The 19150-nt window shown below is 34.9% G+C and overlaps 1 protein-coding gene across 5 annotated transcripts in view; it reads left to right on the top strand.

Annotated features, from left to right (window-relative positions):
- LOC145276747 (uncharacterized) overlaps positions 1–19150 on the top strand; it is a 288238-nt gene that overhangs the window by 148604 nt on the left and 120484 nt on the right. The window lies entirely within an intron of this gene.

Raw genomic sequence — 19150 nt, 5'->3', positions numbered from 1 at the left:
ACCTCATTCCCTATAACCTTTGTTTTACTGATCAATTTATTTCCTCTTTTTTTTGTTATTCTAGATGGGTCCTGGCTTTGCCCGGGCGTAAAAATACGCTTAAATATGATATTTTAATTTATCCAGATTTCATATATCTATAAATATAAAAGCGAAAATGTATGTATGTATGTGTGTTCGCTTTTTCTGTGTGTCTACAAAAGGCTTCTTTCAGAGAAGCGGTCGGTCGGTTCACAACTTTTTAAAACTTTTTATATCACATACAATATCTCACAGTTAACTACGAAGCTCGTCTGTCTATTTAATTTGGTCGATTTTGGGAAGATAAATATTCAATATTTGTCGCTCGCCGCATGTGGGTTAGTCTTTTTCCTATAACATCTTTGGGGGGAAACAAAAGCGTTCAGCAGTAAATGAATACTATCCCGCAGTCAAAACTTGACCTCATTTAAAACGGGCACCTGCTAAATCCAACTAATTAAATAAATTCAAACGTGTTTCCGTTAGCATCTTGCGGTGGGGCAATGGGTAACATCGCACGTTTTTTTTTCACACTTTAATTTACAACTTTGCCTTAAGGGTTCGGGTTCGATCCTCATACTTCTTTTTTTTTTTTAACCCCCCCCCCAAACACCCGGGCGACGCTGTGTACCCCTTGCTAGTATTATTATAAAGTCGTGGTTTCTAAAGTAAAAAAAAAAAGTATTTGGGTGCCATCAGCTAGAATCGAGACTGTAGCATTCAAAGCTGGTGACGTTACCACTATACCAACGTGACACGCATATGAGTTGAGTAAAAATTAATAAACTGAGATGAATGTACAAAATTTTTCACGATTCTTTTCATGTTTGACCCATTAAGAACTGTTTTAACTGGCTAAAGACCCATAAAAGAACGATCCATAAAAAATCCAATCATTTGAGGACCCTAGCACCACTCTGCAACTTTTAGTTTCGAAGGAGATAATTTGAAAATATGGAGGCACAGACAGACAGACAGACATATAGCCTTTTATTGTATTTATTTGCTTCCCCACCAAAGCAAATTAGGCACAAGGCCGTTTTTAATGTGGGGTAAAAACCAGCTCCCCTAAAAGTAGGCAAAAAATAAGAATTGTCCCAGTATAGAGGGTTTCCCCTCCTTTGACTGGTACAAATTATCTTAAGTGCAGCATCTGCAGAACAGATACTACAATTTGATCCCGGCCCGAAGGCCAAGTATTTATTTGCTCCCCCACTGAGCAAATTAGGCACAAGGCCGATTTTTAATGTGAGGAGTGAAGGGGGAATGGGGACCAACTCCCCGGGGAGTAGGGGAGCTGGATAGTGACAATTGGTATGAAGGGTTTCCTCTACATTGACCAAGGTCTTATAATGGTCTTTGCTTGCAGTATTTGCCAAAACAGATACTACACTTTGATCCCGGCCCGAAGGCCAAGTATTTATTTGCTCCCCCACCGAGCAAATAAGGCACAAGGCCGATTTTTAATGTGAGGAGTGAAGGGGAAATGGAGACCAACTCCCCAGGGAGTAGGGGAGCTGGATAGTGACAATTGGTATGAAGGGTTTCCCCTACATTGACCAAAGTCTTATATGTGGGGTTTCCCCCACATATGGTCTTTGCTTGCAGTATCTGCCGGAACAGATACTACACTTTGAGGTATTTATTTGCTCCCCCACTGAGCAAATTAGGCACAAGGCCGATTTTTAAAGTGAGGAGTGAAGGGGAAATGAGGACCAACTCCCCAGGGAGTAGGAGAGTTGGACAGCGACAACTGGCATGAAGGGTTTCCCCTACATTGACCAAGGTCCCACATGTGGGGCTGCCCCCACACATGGTCCCTGCTTGCAGTATCAGTATTTAAATTCCGGTTCCTGCTGTCCATTTGGATGGATAATTATACTATGGGTATAAACAAAAACAAAATCTAGCAGCTTATGTTCCATTAACTGTTTACAATTGCTATCGTGCTTTGGTATTTGGTTGATCAGTAACTCATTTGTCGCGTATGAATCAGATGAGTCTGCTGTTGACATTAGTTTCTTTGACATTTCTCTCATCAGAATTCCTTCCAAAAAAACATCAAGTACTTACCTAAGAGACCATGCAAAGGTTGCCAACATCTTAATTGAAAGTGTTTCTGTGGAATAAACTGGATTTAAACTTGTCAGTCTGTCGGGTTAATTACTTAGCCACCATCACAACACCTCGTAGAGCTCAACTGAGAATGTGGATCGCAATGGTCAAAACTGACTTGGGAGCTGTGACCAGCCCTCGCATCTTAGGTATGTGACAATTGTATTGCGAATGACTGAGGAATCAGCAGAGTACAGACTTGAATGGACTACCTTGACTCGTGATGCAGTGAATTCACTTGGAGCCGAATAAACCCACTCCGGGTGAATGCTGTCACAAGTACAAAGTGTTATAAAATCTGTGTTATCTAATTGTGTATTTAACGAACTATTGCCCTCAGATTCCTTAATGTCTATTTTAATGGCCTGTGACTCATCTTGTGGTGCTGGTGTGTGCGTGTCAGGACATATAATACGCGTAATGAAAAACGGCATACTTGTTTCTGCTGCTTGCTTCTGGGGTATTCGTCGATGAGCTGGAACCTGTTTAAAGGAAACACTTCAAGACAGGGACCCAAGACATATGAGTGTTTTTTATTTATATATATTATTTACTCCTCGGGCATCAACAGCAGAAATGGAGTGAATCTTGGCTTGTAGTTTCTCTATTCACCTCCCTCATGGGGAGACCCTCTTTACCCATCTTGCTTGTTCCATGTTTCCAATCCAACCCACTAAACATAACTCTGCTTATTCAAACTGGAACACCTGACATGTCATGTCCAGTCTCCCCTTCGGATAATTCCGGTGCAAACTGATTAGTCAACCAAGTTTGATACATGTCGCAACATGACCCTTTCTGCACCTGCATGCTCGCTCAACTTATTGTTTCCCATGGTTCAATCTCTGTTATTTACTCTGCTAGATAGATAATTAGATAGACCAATAGATAGACAGATAACTGAATGTCTTCTATCCAACATTTACCCAACAAAAGTACAAGTCTCACTGATCAGTAATAAAAGCAACTAAACCAAAAATCCTTTGTTACTTGAGTATAAAAATCTCCAAGATTCTGAGGAGGAATGATTCCAACGTGTATGATGGTGGTGAATAAAGTTATTCTTTGCTTTGGAATAACAGAATTTACCGAGTATTAACAGTCGACTGAATAATCCATTATTAATGAATATGGATGGTTATAGTCAAGATTGTCTGCCTTTTTTTTTTTTTCTTTTTTTTTTTTTTTTTTACTTCTGGTTTCTGCTGAACATTTGAATTGAAAACACTGGTCAAAAACAAAGTTGTTTGCGTTTTTTCCAGCTGATTTAGGACAAATCTGATGCGCTTAATCCAAAAGTCACATTGATTTTTCTCAATCAATTCAAGTTTTTGAGTTATGGTCGCATGTCATATTTTACGTTTTTGTTCACATGTTATGCATGTGTGAATCATTTTCGGAGTTGGTAGGGACAAAAATGCCATGTTGTGATTGGAAATGATTATTTTAATGACAAGAAGTATTCAGGTCTGATAGTTCTGAGTGATTATGTCAGAAAGGGATCAGTTATAAAACCTCAAAATCTTCCTAAATATTGGTGCTCAGCATGCCTAAAGAAGGACTGGCCTGTGTGGGAGAAATTGGTGCCTTGCAGAAAACGGAACATTTTTTCTCTTAAAAACATATTTAGGATGATATGTGTTGACAGAAATTATCCGATAATACCACAAAAATGTAATCAATTTTGTCACAAGATAATGACTTTTTTTTTTTTCAAATCAAGTTAGCACAAAAACCTGACCTGATGGAGAGAAATAAATGTCATTTCTTGATTCAGAAATACCCTAAATCAGTTGTAGAAATCTAGACAACATTCAAAAAGTACAAAAATTGTTGCCCAGTGTAATTAGACAATGCGTATACAAGAAACGAAAATATGAATTAGCAGCTTATGTTCCTTTAACTGTTTACAATAAGTATTGTGCTTTGGTATTCAATAGCCACCACCAGAATGATTGATCAGTAACGCATTCGTTGTACATGAATCCAATGATTCTGCTGTTGACATCAGTTTCTCCGATAATTCTTTAGTCAAAATTCCTTCTAAAAAAATACATCAAGTACTTACCAAAGACACTAATGTTTCTGTAAAATGAACTGGATTCAAACTTGGCTGTGATGTTAAAATTTTAGCCTTTTTTTGGAAGATAGACTTACTAAACAAAACTTAATTGTACTGTACCGAGCATGCGCACAAGTGTATGAGTCGGGCCTACTTGCAGTGAAAAGCGAACCCGGGACCTTTCAATTACAGATCCAGTCTTCTAATGAACTATGCCCATCTTACTCCAAAGTGACGATTTAGTTTCCCCAACAGCTATAAAGAAAACAAGCCGATAATTGATTCAGTGATTGAAATACACTGCTTTGGACGTGTCTTGAGTTATTGTATTTTGTATCGTGGTGTGTCGATTCGGTGAGATTGCTTGGTGCTGCTTGGGAACGTGTGTTGATTCAACGATATTGTTCATGGTGTGGTGTGTTGATTCGGTGGTGGTGTTCAAAATTGCGGGGACGAATTAGTTAAGGATCGTGCCGTCACTTGGGAAAACATATATATATATATATATATATACACATATATACATTTTTTTTTTTTTGGCACTCTCTCTCTCTCCCTCGTGTAGCGACATTTACTATATATTTTTAACATCGATATATAAACATTGACATAGATCTATCACTTTAAACACTGTCATAAATAAAATTTCAAACGATGCAAAACTAATATCTAATTCATGGCGACTACATACACACACGTCCTTTACACAAGCAAAAGCCTTATTTTGATTTACACTTTTTGTATAAACATAACTGCATAAACTTCTGACACGGTTATATCTACAAACAAGAAAAAAAAAAAAATTAAAAATACCATCTTCCCAAATTAAAACTGACGCAGTAATAGATAACTGAAACAGTTGATTTGCTGTAAAACAAAGCAAACAAACAAACTGTCTTTAATTACTTGGCCATTGTAACAACACCTCATAGAGCTCAACTGAGCATGTAGCTTGCAATTGTCAAAGCTGACTTGGAAACAATGACCAACCCCCGGCGTCTTCAGTATGTGATGATGGTATCACAAATGGTTGAAGCATGCCAGAGAGTCGGTAACAGACAGACCTTTTTTTTTTTTTACACAGTGATCACCACTTATCAAGGCCCGGAAGCCACTCAGGGATAAGGGTTATTGCAAGTACATTACGTTAGTGAGGAGATTTGCTGAAGTGTTTACTTGGGGGGGGCGGTTCATTAGGAATTTGTTAACATTGGACTTGAAGACATCCAAGTTGTAGTCCGGAGGGAAGCAGGCAGACGGAACAGAGTTCCACAGGCGTGCAGTTCTAAGAAAGAAGCTTTGTTCATGGAATCCGCGTTTTGATTTAGGCACAGATGTAGAGTGGGGGAAATTTTTCACAGTGGATTCAGCTAGACGGGTGTTTTTCGTAAAAGATTGGCGAGGGGGGACCAGAGATTGGAGTTCAGACGAGCATCTGCCTGGGTGGATAATCTTAACTCTTAATGCGGTGAATTCTCTTGGAACCGGCTCAACCCACCCCGGGTGAATGCGCTCACACAAGTACAAAGTACAAGTCCCATTAATCAGTGATAAAAGCAACTAAACCAAAAATTCCTTGTTATTTGAGTATAAGAATCTCTAAGATTCTGAGAAGGAATGATTCCAACATATATGATGGTGGACCCCAATAATTTTGTTATGTCAATTTTTACAATTTTTTTTTATTAATAATTAATGCAAGAAATGACACAGGTGAAAGGGAAATAATGATACCTCATAAATTTACACAGGCCCGATTAATTAACCCCCTCACAAAAATAAAAAAAATTTCTTTCTCGCTTCTGAATGTGTTGCTATGAGTATGCTGTTGCAGTTATGAAATTTATGTATCTATAAAATTAAGAATGTGTGCGAGAACACTTCTCAACCTATGTACTCAACAAATTTTTTATCTTTATACTTGAAATTTGGTGTACAGGGTATTCAGACAGGTGTAAAAATTTTTAATTGGTTTTCATTGAAAAAAGGGCTGCTAAGGGGTCAAAAGTGAAAAATTTTTACATGAGCAGACATCAAATTTTTATTTGTTTGTAAACTGTTTCATGAATGCACATGTGTGAATGGTTCGCATGATAGATTCCTCATGTTAAGAATAAGTAGGTTTGAAAACACTTTTTAAAGATTGTGTCAATCTGGCCTAATGGTTATTGTACCTGACTCACTGTCTTTAGGTTTTGATTTCGATCTCAGCTTCAGTATTTTTTTGTTTTACTTGCAAGAAGTAAACTGTTTGGAAAAACCATAATACTCGCATGCACATGTCTTGGTTTCTGTATGAATTAAAATATGGTATTTATGCATATTTTACGACCTGGCAATGCCGGGTGGCCTGTTAGTAATACTATATTTAAAAAATTCTTAGAATTAAAACAAAAATTAATGATAATGTATAAATTTACTAAGATCTGACTTGTAAAACAATAAATTTCCCAACCATTCTGAACTGTTGATTCCATTAAAGATATAAATTGGACTTTAATTGGAAAGTGCATGATGACACTTGTCGCAGTGATCATTTTCCAATATTGATAGAAAGCTCAAAATTCAACAGTGAAAACTTCTCCGATGGAAACTAAATAAGGCCAATTGGCGACTATACAAAGAAAAATGTAGGTATAGGTTGAATCACTAAGAGTCAAACAATGACATAGTAAAGTTTTTCAGAAACTTTACTAGAAATTGCAAATGGATGCATCCCTAAAACTTCAGTATCTGACACAGCAGACCCTGGTTCGATGATAAATGCAGAGAATCCATCAAATTGCAAAAAGCAGCTCTGAAGAAATTTCAGAAACAGCCCACAACTACAAACCTGATGGAATACAAATTAAACAGAATAAAAAAAAGCAGCTAAAAAAGAATGCTGAAAAAATTATGTCAGCAAATTGAATTCCTCCATGGAACGAATGGAAGATGATTCGAAAAATTTCAGGTAAACATCAATCAACACCAATAAAGCATCTCCTTAAAAATAACTCCAAAGTAACCATTAAAAAGAACGTAGCAAACGTACTGAAACCTTTTCCCAAAAATCATCCAATCAAAACCATAACACTAAATTTATAAACAAAACTAAACAAAACGCCAAGCAGTACAAACTAAACTTTAAATCAAAAAATCTAGATTACAATAAACTGCTTACATTAACCGAATTAAAAGATTCCACAACACAGACGAAATCCATTACGCATTCTTATGACAACTCCTTACAGAATCACTACAAACTAGACAGAAGGCAAATTCCCAGATTTATAGAGATAAACTACAATAAAAGCAATCCAAAAACCAGGAAAAGACAATTCAAACCCGCAAAACTACAGACCAATCTCGTTAACTAGCTGCTTGTGCAAAATAATGGAAAGAATAGTAAATGCCAGATTGGTTTGGTATCGAGAATCCAACAACCTTATTTCCTAGTCCAACTGGAAACAGCTATAAGGGAAGCATTTATCAGGAATGAGCACCTATCAGCAATTTTTTTCGACCTAGACAAAGCCTACGATACTACATGGAATAATGAGAGACTTGTATGAACTAGATTTACAAGGCAGACTCACACAATTTATAAAAGGATTCTTATCGGACTGCAAATTTAGGATCCGCATTGGATCTGCTTACTCGGACACCACAAACCAGGAGGAGGCAGTCCCTCAAGGTAGCACATTATCTGTGACAATATTTAATATTAAAATGAAGAACATAGTGAAATGTTTGGACCCTGGTGTTGACGGATCTTTATATGTAGACTAGTCTGGTTGCCTGGGTGTTTGTAGGTGTATGGTGTGTGTTGAGCAAAAAAAAAAAAAAAAAAAAAAAGTTGTAGTAGGCAGACAGGCTCGACACTTGCTACGAAGGTGGAAAAGAAAGTGGAAGTGTGTGTAAGCAACAAAAAAACGGGATGTGTTAGCTGTTGTGCCCATTGCCAAACTGGAAGTGATGTAAGTTTAAATTGAAGCTAGACAATCGAAAAGAGGTAATAACTTTGAAAAATATCGGTGAAAAAAAGTGACCCCTCCCTGTGGAAAAGTGCCGAGTTGAGGGTGAAGGAATTAATGTTTTTGGACAATTTTTCAATATTTGTTGTCCGAAGGGCCAAGCTTCAAAATGATACCGATCTCATAAAAATATGTCGCTTCTGTTAAAAGTTTTGGCAAGACATACATACATACATTTAAACAGACAGGTGAGATTTATATTATAAACTAGTGGGGGTACCCGGCATTGCCCGGGTGTTTGTAGGTGTGTGTAGGGGGGGGGGGTAAGTAATAACCCTGAAACGATGTTAAAAAAAATCGGACCCCCCCCCCAAAAAAAAAAAAATCACTGTGTGTATAGGGGAGGGGTGGTAAACTAAAGAATAAGCGAAGTAAAAAAAAAATTTAAAAAAAAAACGTTGCCCAGGGATTTTAAAGATGTAAAAAAAAAAAAAAATAGTTTTGGTCGGGAGGCGGGATTGAACCCAGAAGCCTTGACGCGAAGGTGAAACAAACTCCAACCACTTAACCGTCTAGGCCAAGAGTAAGAGGAATTGATTAAAGTGTTAAAATAAGGCTTATAAAGCGAATGAAAGAGGTTTGATTGACAGATAGCCGCTAAATGAGGTCATCGCGGGAGCGTTACAAGATGACGTAGCAGTATTTTATTTAATGCGTGACAGCTTTTTGGGGTTTGTTTACTTTGTTTTAATGCGGGGGCCGTTTTCCCTTCCCCAAGATGATGGTGGGGGGGGGGCTCCCCAAATGAAAGAGGATTAGCAATTGTTTGATATAAAGAGTTTAGATCATTGATCAAAGCTGATTGCTTGTGGACGTTCCCACCGCGATGCCGAGAACCGTGTTAACTTTGAATTAGTTTCGCTTTTTATACGAAAAAGCCGAATCAACATGTGAGAAGCCAAAATAGTAATAACTTTGTAAAAGTCGACGTAAATAAATGTAGAAGCGACCTGCATTCCCAAATCCTAGATATTATTACATGAAATGGTCACACACATTTTGCCTTTTATATATATAGAAGACTAGCGGGGGGTACCCGGCGATGCCCGGGTGTTTTGAGGTAAATCAAAACACCGGGGGGGGGGGGTAAATCGAACCCGAAACCTTGAGGCAAAGTTGGAAATTAAAGTGTGAAAAAAAAACCGTGCGTGTTATTTATTTAACTCTTAAAAACAGGTGTCCGCAATAAAAGTTTCCATTTGACCTAATTAAGAAGGTCAAATAGAAGTCACGCAGTTAACTTTTGCTGTGGGTTTGTTTACCCAAATTTGACTGTTTTTTTCCCCAACAGATGTTGGGGAGGGGGAAACCAGCTTCCAATTGTCCAGATTGAATAGCAATTGTCTGATATACAAGATTGATCAAAGATGATTGCTTCTGGACGTTTCCTGGTGCAATTGCCGGGAACGGTGCCTTAGCTTTCAATTAGTTTCGCTTTTTATACGAAAAAGTCGAATCAACACGTGAGAAGCCAAAATAGCAATAATTTTGTAAAAATCAACGTAAATAAATCTATATGCTACACGCGTTCTCAAATCCTAGATTATTATCTAGGACCTATATAAACAGTTGTAAGCGATCGTAACGAACCCGGGAGCGTGTGCAAGAAAAGCCTTTGCCAGACATACAAGAAATGGTCACACACATTTTGCCTATTATATATATAGACTATCGGGGGGGGAGGGGGTGCTTGCCCGGGTGTTTGGAAGTGTGTGTGTGTGAAAAAAAAAAATGTTCGCCAGGTGTTTGGAGGTGTAAAAGAAAGTTTTAGTAGGAAGGTAGGATTGAACCCCGGAGCCTTGACGCGAAGGTAGAAACGAAAGGGGAAAAAAGCCAGTCTCCTAACCATCTCAGCAACGGGGGAGAGGAATTGATAAGCGTGTTAAGGTTTATAAAGTGAAATATACAGGTGCGAGGAAGTTAAGTCGCGTGATGTTTGACCTAGTTTTGCGCTGCAAGCCAGTTACTGTTTCCCCCGCCCCATCATTCGCTTTTTGAAGACGCCGCGATCGAAAATAGCTGGTAAAAGTCGGGCAAATTAAAGATAGCTGCAACCCCCGTTCTTAAGTCGTCGTTATTATGATTTAGACGTGATATAAAAAGTTTTAAGAAGGAGCGAGCCGATCGAGAAGGCCGACGAAAAATGTCTTTTGCGGACATACAGGAAAAAGTGCACACACATACATACACACACACATTTTCGCTTTTATATTTATAGATGACGTGGTGTATTGTAGATCAGAGTATATAAACATCATTAGGCAAATAGGCAATGGAAAATGGATATAGACTTTTTAAAATCAAAAACCAAATGCGTTCATTTCTGTCACAAAAGGAAACTTTACAATGACTCTACACTGAAACCTGGAAAAACAGTAATGCCCATTGTAGAAGGACACAAATTTCTGGGACTAATATTTGATAAAATACAGATATTCATCCCCCACCTGAAGAACCTAAGAAATAGTTGCAATAAAAGTATGTTACTACTACACAGAGTGTGTGTGTGTGTGTGGCGGGGCCGGGGGTGATGAATAAACTCTAATGAAGTTATATAGGACTTTGATTTGATCAAAACTAGACTACAGTAGTTTTATATACTAATCAATCAGAAAAACCTACCTAAAGAGTTTAGACCCAGTCTGCGATGGAGGCCTGAGATTAGCACTTAGTGCTTTTAGAACATCCCCAGTTGAAAGTCTTCATGCAGAGGCTAACAAAATTCCTGCAAATATAAGGAGTCATAAACTGGGTACTCAATACTACATTAAATTAAAAGCAGATAGAAGTAATCCAGCGTGCGAAGCTATATTCAATCCGAGATATAAAGAATCATTTGAAGCAAAAAGAAACGCCATAAAACTTTTTAGTCTTAGAATGGAAACAAGGTTACAGGAATAAGAAATGGCTGTAGAAAATATCCAAGAACACATACTGACTGATACGTCACCTTGCATTCTCAAAAAACCCAAAGTTAAATGAACTCCTAAAAGTGAAAACCCACCCTGATACCTTCTAAGAGAGACCGTGTGAAATACCCTGACTTTTTACACATTTTCACTGACGGCACCAAAGACTTCAGTAGAGTGGCGTGTGCTGCTGTATCGAATGAAAACCCCTAAAAAAGGTCTTCCAACAGAAAGCTCTATTTTACTGCTGAAACATGTACCATCAACTTGGCTCTCAACATTTTAGAAAAAAATAAACATAAGAAATTCCTAATACTCTCGGATTCACTTTCTGTACTAACATTACTGAATAACAAAAAACTCGAAAACTCTCTGATCATCAAACTCCTAAACAGAATTGACTCATCATCTAAACATAAAGAAATAATTATATGCTGAATAAAAGGAAACCTGAACCCTGAAGCAATAAACATTCCATATACTGACTTTAAACCCAAAATCAATCAACTATTACATTCAAAATGACAGCAACAATGGAACAACATAACAAATTATACCAAATTAAACCCATTCTAGAAGAATGGAAACCAACTACTAGAATATCAAGAAAAGAACAAGTTGTTATATCCAGAATTAATATTGGTCATACAAAATTCATGCATTCCTACATACTGAAACAAGAGCAACAACCATAATGCCCATTCTGTCAAAAAAACTTGTACCATTTTTCATGGAATGTAGAGCCATTGATAATGCTAGAAAACAATATCTTAAATCCAACAATATAAAGAACATCTTCGCTTGGATCAAATACTCTCCTTTTTGAGAGTAACAAGACTTTTTACAAAAATAATTTAAAAAATAATTTTTTTTTTTCTCTACAAAATAACCCAACTAAACCCCATGAATAAAACATAAAGACCTTTATACAAACTACTGGATTTGGCATTAAATAACCCAAAAAGGGTTGATATGCTGTTAAACAAAACCAAACCGAACCATATAAATTGGAGATTTTCTTGCTATTGTTGAAGGATTTTAATCAATATAAATTTACCAATTTCAATTCCGAACAGACGTATAGCAAGCACGTTGCCAAAGAGTACAACAGTACTTGCCCTCTCTCTATAGTCGTGCACAATACTCTCCTTTTTGAGAGTAACAAGACTTTTTACAAAAATAATTTAAAAAATAATTTTTTTTTCTCTACAAAATAACCCAACTAAACCCCATGAATAAAACTAAAGACCTTTTTATAAACTACTAGATTTGGCATTAAATAACCCAAAAAGGGTTGATATGCTGTTAAACAAAACCAAACCGAACCATATAAATTGGAGATTTTCTTGCTATTGTTGAAGGATTTTAATCAATATAAATTTACCAATTTCAATTCCGAACAGACGTATAGCAAGCGCGTTGCCAAAGAGTACAACAGTACTTGCCCTCTCTCTATAGTCGTGCACATATACACACTTCCCGACCAGATGATTTGATGGGTACAGCAAGGTGCATTATTGCATTTTGTTTCCAGAGATAAGAGGAGACAAATTATGGAAAAATGCCCGCTTATCCAACGTTTAATAATCCTTCAAAATATTTCGAGATTTGCATCTAGATTTGGATGGCATTCAATATTTGATGGGGTCTATTCCTCATCCAAAAATTTATCACAATCATCATCATTGTCATATGTTGTTGTTAACACACAAAGACGTACAAGAGCTGGGGTATGAACATAATAGGATAATAGTAATTCCATCATCATCATCATCATATCTCTACTATTATATAAAAGTCATTTTGTGTGTGTGTGAGTTCCTTCCTCATAGGTTCTGAAATGGTTGAGTTTATCTTTCACAAATTTCACAGAAAGGTAATTTATTTGTCTGGCAGTGTCCTTAGATATGTTTTGCGCAGAAATTCATCCGATAAGTATGGAAAAAATCGAAAAAAATCCAATCCTAAATATAGTCTTTCTTTCTTATAGATAAAGAAGAATTTTCACAGGGGAATATTTTACATTACACCGGCAAAGGGAGATAATAAAATCTCAGCAAATCATTTCTTCTTTAAAAAAACAGACAATTATTGTCATCTGGAGATATAGCTCAGTGGTAGATCATTCAACTACAGACCGAATGATTTCCTGTTCAAGCCAGGGTGTACCTCACCATTTTATTAAAATTTTTTCTTATTAACGAGTTCAATTTACGATAAAAGAAGAGGTACCATTTAAAATCACTGCAAATCATTTCTCAGAAGTGACTTTTCATCGTTTAAATATCCTAAATATCAGCTGACATGATATTATAAACAAACGCAGACGGAATTTGAACGACGTTATCATTATTGAATTTAAAGTTTGACAATTTAAAAACCAACAAGTACAGAATTGTTTTTTTAATAAACAAACATATTTTATTAAAATCAAATTTGATATTTCGATCTGTAACAGAATCTTCATCAAGAAATATATATTTTTTTAAAATTCTTTTACATACCATATTGTTGGAGGTAATGCCTGACACGTCACTCTCAGACCTAGACTCGCATAAAGAGCTTTCATAACCCCTACACACTATCATATTCCCTTGTTTCAAATTAATCAATAAATCTATATGTATCAATATATCTTTTTCTATTATCAATATCTTTTCCTCTTTTATCTAAGTTTCACCTACATATCTAACTTTTTATTATGTCGAAAAGTTTCCATTTAAAGTATCCTTATATACTTTTTTGATTCCCTTATATATTCAATATTTATTTCAGCAGTGCTTAATATTGAGTAGAGCTTAGTAGAGCAATTAGCCTGGTGATTTCCTGCAGGAGTGAAACATAAATGTTTCTGTGTAGCTTATGTTCTGTAAGTATATTTTTGTACAATGTATAAAATGAGAGACGCTTGCAGAAGACAAGAAAGATATAAATATTTTTTAAAAATAACAAGAAAGATATAAAATATATAAAAAAGACAAAAAATATATAAACTATTAAAAAGAAATGACAAGAAATATATAAAATATTAAAAAAAAAAACAAGAAATATATAAAATATACACATAAAAAAGACAAGAAATATATAAAATATTAAAAAGAAATGACAAGAAATATTTAAAATATTTTAAAAAATGACAAGAAATATATAAAATATTTAAAAAAAAATGACAAAGATATAAAATATATATGAAAAGACAAGAAATATATAAAATATAAAAAAAATGACAAGAAAGATATAAAATATATAAAAAAGACAAGAAATATATAAAATATTTTAAAAAATGACAAAGATATAAAATATATATATAAAAAATGACAAGAAAGATATAAAATATTTAAAAAAAATAACAAGAAAGATATAAAATATATATAAAAAAGACAAGAAATATATAAAATATTAAAAAAAAATGACAAGAAATATATAAAATATATATATAAAAAATGACAAGAAATATATAAAATATATATAAAAAAAATGACATGAAAGATATAAAATATATATAAAAAATGACAAGAAAGATAGAAAAAAGGGAAAGACAAAAACATAAATCCGTGTAAAAAAAAAAAAAATCATGTCAAAGAAACAAAGAAGAATCTGACTTCTCTTCCTTTGGCATGAGAATGGCAAGATGCTCTTTCATTAATGAGAAAGGCATGTTATCTTCTGCCTTTCGACTAGACATACTCCCAGGACAAGGGATCTCAGAGCTACAATATGCATTTGAGGTGTCGATGTTCACTGAGTCTTGAAATTTGCATCAGTTCTCATGGCTGGCCGCACTCTTCATCAACGGACAAGCCGTGATCCATTGTCTTAGTTTGTTTTTCATTTGATTTTAGCTTTTTTGCTTTCTAACTTGTGTGACAGAGCAAATATACAGTACAACCCTGGGATACGGCATTAAAAATTAGTAACAAAATACAGTACTGTATATAATACACATGTATATCATCAAATAATATTATAAATAACACTGTAAGGCGGGGCAAATACCATAACCAGGGGCTGGAAAAAACATTGTATTCCACATTGTAACCTGTAAAAAAAAGCGTATTCTAGGGCCACTGTATCCCGGGGTTCTACTGTATATTTACAAAAAAATAATGCACATAGCTATTTATTATAGAGTGAAGGATGCAAAAACAAAATGGCAGCTACTGTTTTTCTAATGACTTCTTTATCATTTCTTAGTATTTTTTCACATAACACTGCATTCATAAGGAATATTAGTATCAAATGATTATTCGTGTTTCAGATTTTAAACATAGGGACCCCATGAAAACATTCTTCTACATTAATCAGTATAATTTACTGTTCTGTATTAATATTGCTTTTGAAATCATAAATTATTATCAGAGTCAATACTATTAAAAAAAAATGACTTTTTTTTTTTCATTCTACGAAAAATAATTTTCATTGTTAGCTAAATATTCTTTAAATAAAACTAATATATTTCTTTGTTTATCTATATATTAATATGATAGCGTGTATGTTAGTTTCTGTGTCAAACTTACATCCAGGTCGTTTAATTGTTAAACTCCAATCTCTGGTCCCCCTCGCCAATCTTTCACGAAAAACACCCGTCTAGCTGAATCCACTGTGAAAAATTTCCCCCACTCTATATCTGTGCCTAAATCAAAACGTGGATTCCATGAACAAAGCTTCTTTCTTCGAACTGCACGCCTGTGGAACTCTGTTCCGTCTGCCTGCTTCCCACCTGACTACAACTTGGATGTGTTCAAGTCCAACGTTAACAAATTCCTAATGAACCGCCCCCTTAAGTAAACACTTCATCAAATCTCCACACTAACGTAATGTACTTGCAATAACCCTTATCCCTGAGTGGTTTCCGGGCCTTGATAAGTTGTGACCACTGTGTAAAAAAAAAAAAAAAAAATGTACCTCCATTTCTTGTCATAAATAAGTTTACCAAGAATTCTTCATAAGTTTCGGTTTCACCTGATGGCACTCAAGTCATCTATTTTTTTTTATAAATAATTTTACCAAGAATTCTTCATAAGCTTTTATTTCGGTTTTGATTCAAGCTAATGCACCCAAGTCATATGGATATATTTTTGAAATCGCAACTTTATGATATATAAAAATCGATAATATATACAAAATCTACAAGAATTAAAATATCATAATTAAGCATACTTTACAACCAGGCTATGCCAGGCGTCCCTGCTAGCTTAGATAAATACTTTTGCAGTTTTGACAAAAGAGCTACAATAATATCAGTAATTGGCCTTTTGGTCAAGATCAAAGTGTAGTATCTGTTCTTCAGATGCTGCACTTCTATTTCTTGTTCTCTTTCGGTGGAGGAGAAATCCTTCACGACTGAGACAATTTTTATTTTTGTACCTTTTCTCCACGTTAAAAAACGACCCTGGTGTCTAACTCTGTCCCGTGGGGAGGCATAGTAAATAGGTACAATAATATCAGACCGTCTCCATTTATGTTGAACATCTACAGAATGCCAACATCAATATATTACATATGAATGAGTCTCCTGTGGAATTTCCACAGGCCCCGCTAGTATCAACTAATAAAGATATACATAATATAGTAAATAACATTACTGGTAATAATAAAAAAAAAAATTTTTTTTAATTTTTTCCTCAAGTGATATGGATATATTTTTGCGATTTTTGAAATCGCAACTTTATAATATATAAAAATCGATAGAACATTAACTCTATAATAATATATATGAAATCTGCAAGAATTAAAATATCATATTTAAGCGTACTTTACGACCAGGCTTTGCTGAGAGTTCGTACTAACTTAAATACTTTTGCAGTTTTAACAAAACAATTATAATATCAGAGCATCTCCATTTATACTGAACATCTACAGAATGCCAACATCAATATATTACATATGAATGAATGGAATTTCCACAGGTCACGCTAGTTTAAAATTCTTTCTTTTGAAAAACTATAACTATTCTCTGCTTACGAAAAAGAGAATGACCTTTTTTTTTTCTTTTTTTTTTTTTTTTGCACATTTTGTTTGAATTATAATAAAATTTCTGTTGTTCAATATTGAGTTTATTTTCCTTTGTACTTTTTCTATTATCAACCTATTCTCCTTATTTCTCCACAAACCTTTATCTCTGCCCCTACAGTTATCAACCCCAACAGAACATGCATATATGCATATATGTATGCATATGCAACTCTCTCCACTTTTATATAAAAAGCACTTTATCTGAGTTTGTTCCGATTAGACGCCAAAAAGGCTGGGCAAATTTTTAAAAAACTTCACACTAATGTACTTTGTGTCTGGGAGTGTTCTTATATAGATTTTGTATCAGAATACTTTCAATAAGTATCAATAATAGAAAAAATTTGATTAAAGAAAGATAAAAGTGAATACCCTTATACTGCCTAACATCACAAGTGCACTTGAGAGTTTTATCACTGCACAAGCAGAACAACCCAGTGTATAAAATCAACAGTAGGTTCTTTGATAAGGCAAGGACGTGTTAGAAATAATGTTTCTGTTTAGAGCACAATTGAACCATGATACTCGACTTTTGCATTTTAAACTTTAATTCAAGGCTACAATGTATTGTGGACTAAGTCACTGCAGGGTGGCATATGAAGCCCCACGATGGATCCCAAACTAAAACAGGCAATCAATCATGGGCAATTTCATTTGATATCGATCTTAAGAAAAGTATTAGAAGTGTGGAACGTTCGTTGATCCTCATTGAATCAATCCCTACTAGTGTATATATAATTGTCACGTCATCTCTCTCTCTCTCTCTCTCTCTCTCTCTCTCTCTCTCTCTCTCTCTCTCGACAAATTAAAATACTCATTAATGAGTAAATATACATTATTCATAGTTTTTAATTGTTTTGATGTTTCATAAGATAGTAGTGACTCCCCACCCCACTCTTTACCTAGGGAGTGGTAGGAGGAAACGCCTGATTTAACCCTTCCCACTCCTGCTGATCTACTACCCTCAACCCCCAGTAGTTTTTATTGTACATTTCAACTAACAAAATAAAGATGACAGGGTTGTTCTAGGTCAGCCCTTGTCATCATCATCATCATCATCATCATCATCATCATCACTAACCACAGAAAAAGGTTTGAATAATGTTGTCTTCCTACTCCTCCATCTACAACCCTCTTTATTGCTATGGTAACCATCGTTGTCTTCTCAAAATATGAATAGACCTCCATTATTTTTTCTTTTTTTGTTGAAAATTTAAAAAAAACTTTTTATTTATTTATTTTTAAATATTTTTAAAAGATTTCCAATACATTTATTTATTTTTTTATTTATTTATTTATTTATTTTTTTTTACAATGGATCCTTTTCATTATGTATTGGAAAATATTTTTTGCTTATTTTATTTTCACCAAACATTGAAAGATGTAATGACTAGACTACAAATAGATTGTGTCACTCACTCAACTAAAAGGAAAAAAGGTGCCTATTTGCATAAGATGCCAGGAGCCCTACACAGTACATCATATACTGACGAGCTGTGTGGACTTCAAACGACCCGAATGAAGCATTAACAGGAGAATAGTCTAAGGGAGATATTTAACAAAATCGATCCAGAAAAAAATTATTGAATTCCTGAAAGAGATTAAAATACACAACAAAATATAGCAAAAGATTCCACAAGAAAGACAAAAAACTAACCAACATCCAACACATTCCAATTAATGTTTCCGCATTAAATGACTCAAAAGTAGTTGATATGCTGTAAAACAAAACATACTTTACTTTAGAAGTAATTTTTGTTTCTTTTATTAAATAGGTGTTTGTGGTTGTTTCATTTTCTAAAATTATATTGAAATGATTGACTTTTTTTTTTTACATGGGGGGGTCACCACTTATCAAGGCCCGAAGGCCACTCAGGGATAAGGGTTATTGCGTGTACAGTAATCAGTGAGATAGTATTGTAGTAATCATTAGTATTGGGGGTTTTGATAGAGTGTCTTACTTAAGGGGGCGGTTTGTCAGGAGTTTGTTTATGTTGGACTTGAAGACGTCCAAG

This window comes from Euprymna scolopes, chromosome 5 (assembly GCF_053919585.1).
Source record: "Euprymna scolopes isolate OS-2025 chromosome 5, ASM5391958v1, whole genome shotgun sequence".
Taxonomy (NCBI): Eukaryota; Metazoa; Mollusca; class Cephalopoda; order Sepiida; family Sepiolidae; genus Euprymna; species Euprymna scolopes.
The sequence above is the reverse complement of the archived record's forward strand: the minus strand, read 5'-3'. Positions and strand labels throughout refer to the sequence as shown.